We start from the raw sequence: 4,963 nt of genomic DNA on the forward strand, positions 1-4,963 counted from the left end.
TGGCATTCTCCACACCTCACCGCTAGTGACACTGACGCAGTTTACAGCTGACTCACAACTAAACGCATACGTAGTAGCAATGCTCGCACTACACTACACTACACTACACTGCACTGCACTGCACGTGCACACACACACACACACACACACACACACACAACGGTGACCAACCCTTCTCGCCTTGCATCAAAAAAGAGACAAGAGCATGCAGGGAGCAGCAGTAGTAGTAGTAGTAGTAGTTGTAGTTGTAGTCGTAGTAAAATATATGGAGAATCCGTAGATAATACCTCTTGCTTTCGTCACCAACCCGAACTGAGTGTGTAGCAGGCGTATTAGTAGAACCTGGATTGGTCTGGATCAGTGAAAAGTCCAAACTGATGAATCGTTTTCATCCATCACACACGGAGAGAGAGAGAGAGAGAGAGAGACACACACACACACACACACACACACAGAGACACGGACACAGACACACACACAATCTGTTCATTTCCAGTCGACATCTCGCAACCCCTCCAATGGTCTCGCTGCTCCACGCTGTTGTTACCGTCTGCCGTGGCTGCAAGATAGGGTCAAGCTGAACTCTCCCACTCCCATTCACACAGTCTGTGCGAGTGTAGTAGACAGACACAGACACAGACACAGAGAGAAGCCGAAAGAAATAAATTAGTATTCGAAGCGTGCAGCACCACTGATCTCAGTGTGCAGCACACACACACACACACACACACAAGAAAGGAAAAAAAAAAACACAAAAAAACCACGAACCCGCCGCACAACTAACACAACCCAACACAACCCAACCCAACCCAACCCAACACAGCACAGCACGGCACAGCACAGCAGAGCACGGCACAGCACAACAACCGGCACAGCAAAAAGATGGCAGGCACAGCAAGCACAAGCACACTCAACTTCACCAGCACACACACACACACACACACACACACACACAGCTCACGCTGTTCGTTATAACACTCACTCTAGTGGAGGAAGAGGAACAGAAGAAGGCGATGCGATGATGGGGGAGAGAGAGAGAGAGAGAGAGGGAGGTGGGAGGGGAGAGGGGGAAGGGGGGGGAGAAGAGCGGAGGGGAACGGAGGGTGTGTGTGTGGGGGGGGGGGGGAGAGAGAGAGAGAGGAGGCTGGAGAAAGAAGAGGGATGCAGGCAGGTGGGGTGTGGGTGGGTGTTAGGGGTGGGGGGGGACGGAGGGGGGCGGGGTGAGGAGGGGGGGGGGAGATGGGAAGCTTAGCAGAGAGAGAAGTGTAGTAGTATAGAGATACAATACCACGAGGTTTCAGGAGGATTTTTTTTTTTAAAGAGGAGGGAAAGGGGGGGGGGGACTGATAGTTGGAGGTAGGAGGGGGCAGGGGAGGGGGGGGGGGGGGGCAGGGAGGAAGCAGACGGGGAAGGGAGAGGAGAAGGCGGAGGGGGGGGGGGGAGAGAGTAGGGAATGGTTTGGTCGAGCGCGCGATGTGATGTGATGTGTAGAGGGAAGAGACAATGTCAGCAATGATGGGAATGCTAGCGTCGTCGCACAACCAAAAAAAAAAAAAAAACACACACACACACACCTGTTCTCTATTAAAACCATTTTATTTAAACAACTGTGTCTTTTACAATAACCTGCGGCAAATACATCTGAACTCTGAAAAGGTCAATCGTATGTTCACTGACTTGCTGAAGAATGGTTCTGTTTACAGTATTAGTAAACTCTGCGTTTGTATATTTAATGCCCTGAAGATACGACAGGAATTCTGCCGTGACAACAATGATGAAAATTAGAATTAATTTACTATGCACAAGAAGTATTTTTTTGTTCTACAGGTTTAAGTTAGTATGTATTTTACATTTTGTTGTCGCTGCGTGATCACCATATTGAGTACTTTTGACCTCTTTCTAGGGGTTTGAGGCCTGGAGATTAAAAGTTTTGTTCTTGTTCCGGTTCTCATACTGTATTTGATTTGTGGTTAATGCATGAGATAAATCATTTAGCATTAGCTTTTTGTAGTGACGCATTTCACGTTCCAGTTACGTATTCATGACGATTGACTGTGAAAGTATGTCATCATTACATCACGGTGTGAATGATCGTGATGATTGTACGAAATGTCCTCATCAACTGTATTTCTATTTCTATTTCTTTTTTTATCACAACAGATTTCTCTGTGTGAAATTCGGGCTGCTCTCCCCCAGGGAGAGCGCGTCGCTACACTACAGCGCCACCCTTTTTTTATATATATAATTTTTTTTCCTGCATGCAGTTTTATTTGTTTTTCCTATCGAAGTGGATTATTCTACAGAATTTTGCCAGGCCGGAACAACCCTTTTGTTGCCGTGGGTTCTTTTACGTGCGCTGAGTGCATGCTGCACACGGGACCTCGTTTTATCGTCTCATCCGAATGACTAGCGTCCAGACCACCACTCAAGGTCTAGTGGAGGGGGAGAAAATATCGACGGCTGAGCCGTGATTCGAACCAGCGCGCTCAGACTGATTCTCTCGCTTCGTAGGCGGACGCGTTACCTCTAGGCCATCACTGCACTGAACTTAGCTTTTCAGCAATTTACTATGTCTTCTTATGTGTTATCATTGAGTGACTGTGATTTTCGTGTATTGTTTGCGTGGAATACACCACAAGTGAAGTTCTCTCATTGAGAAAATAAAAGTAATCTGTATTCTTAAACAAGGGGGACAATAATTAGACAACACGGGGTTTTGTGGTCGTCTTCAAAAGGGCGATAATTGTGTCTTCCAGCCGTTAATGTTGTTGTTGTTGTTGTTGCTGTTGTTGTTACTGTTATTCTTACTGTCGTTGATGTTGTTATTACTGTTATTGTTGTTGTTGTTGTTGTTGTTGTTACTGGTATTGTTGTTGTCATTTATCGTTGCTGTTGTTGTTGTGTTAACTGTTGTTGTTATTACTATTGTTGTTGTAACTGTTGTTGTTGTTATTACTGTTGTTGTTGTTGTTGTTGTACTGTTTCAGTTATTACTGCTTTTGTTGTTACTATTGTTGTCAGTTGTTGCTATTGTTATTGTTGTTGGTGTAGTTATTACTGTCATTGCTTTATTATGTATTGTATTGTATTGTATCATATGTATTGTATTGTATTTCTCTTTTTGTCACAACAGATTCCTCTGTGTGAAATTCGGGCTGCTCTCCCCACAGAGAGAGCGTCGCTACACTACTGCGCAACCCCTTTTTTTTCTTTCTTTTTTTTTCCTGCATGCAGTTTTTTTGTTTTGTTTTTTTTCTATCGAAGTGGATCACAGTTACTCTACAGAATTTTGCCAGGCCGGAACAACCCTTTTGTTGCCGTGGGTTCTTTTACGTGCGCTGAGTGCATGCTGCACACGGGACCTCGTTTTATCGTCTCATCCGAATGACTAGCGTCCAGACCACCACTCAAGGTCTAGTGGGAGTGGGAGAAAATATCAGAGGCTGAGCCGTGATTCGAACCAGCGCGCTCAGATTCTGTCGCTTCCTAGGCGGACGCATTACCTCTGCTAGGCCATCACTCCACTAGGTAACAGGTATAAGGTTTACCTGTTTACGCATACCCAGATTCAAACACTCGAATGTTGGCCGCCGTTCTTTCTCTGTTTCTGGACCTTGCGATTGGAATGAACTTCCTTTTTCGCTTCGTCAAGTCTCCACACTCAGCTCTTTCAAGTCTGGCCTTAAAACCCACCTCTTCCCAAAATAGCTTCCCTTGCCTGCCCTTCCTTGTCTTTAGTTTCTACAGTTTTAGAGTTATGCATGCGTGTGAATGACTGGTGCGAAAGCGCTTTGATTTGTCTCTGCACAAGATCCAGCGCTATATAAATACCATTATTATTATTATTATTATTATAAGGTTCTAGAGACTTTGAGACTGAAAAGTACATAAATGACACACACAAAATAGTAAAGAAATGCCAACTAAACATGGGTATTGGACCCAAAAGAGAAAGGTTTTGTGAGAACCTTGGTGCATGCACTGTGAATACGTACATGTCCACCCTGCGTCCTGTCTAAGACTATCCATCAACCCAGCTTTTTTTTTTTTTTTTTTTAATCTATATAAATCTATATTGAACAGCAAAAAAGAATCCATCTATCTATTAACCTACCTACCTGTTTTTATGACACACACAAAATGTTTTCGACGTTTACTAAAACTTTTTTTTTTATTATTAAACAATAAATATATATATATATATATATATATATATATATATATAACCATTTCGCTGTCCCTGAACTATCGATGTGAAAAATATATATCATATCAAAGATTTTTTCTCGTTGTCGTTTTAAACACATAAGGAGAGAAAAAAAAAGACGATGATGATGGTATTGGTTCAACTATTGCTACCAAAGTACTAACCATGGACATTAGTATTATATGTTAGTGTCCACATACGACGGAACATTAATAATAATAATAATAATGGTATTTATATAGCGCTGAATCTTGTGCACAGACAAATCAAAGCGCTTTCGCACCAGTCATTCACACGCATGCATAACTCTAAAACTGGAGAAACTAAAGACAATGAAGAGGCAGGGGAAGGGAGGCTATTTTGGGAAGAGGTGGGGTTTAAGGCCAGACTTGAAAGAGCAGCAGCAACAACAACAACAACAATAATGATAATAATAATAATGATAATAATAATAATAACATCAACAATAAGCTTCTACAAGCTATCACGGTATAACCTTCTCATCCTTTCGAAACTTTCTTCTTCTGTTTTTTTTTTTTTTTTTTCAAATGTGGAACGAAGAGTTGTCGTTCTTTCTTTCGTCTTCAGTGAAACAACTACAGCAGCAACAACAACAACAACAACAACAACAACAGACCAAAACTTTGTAATTTAACTTCATTGTTGTTTGATATCATCTGACGGGCGCAATAGCCGAGTGGTTAAAGCGTTGGACTGTCAATCTGAGGGTCCCGGGTTCGAATCACGGTGACGGCG

This window comes from Babylonia areolata, chromosome 12, assembly GCF_041734735.1.
Source record: "Babylonia areolata isolate BAREFJ2019XMU chromosome 12, ASM4173473v1, whole genome shotgun sequence".
In the NCBI taxonomy this organism is placed as follows: Eukaryota; Metazoa; Mollusca; class Gastropoda; order Neogastropoda; family Buccinidae; genus Babylonia; species Babylonia areolata.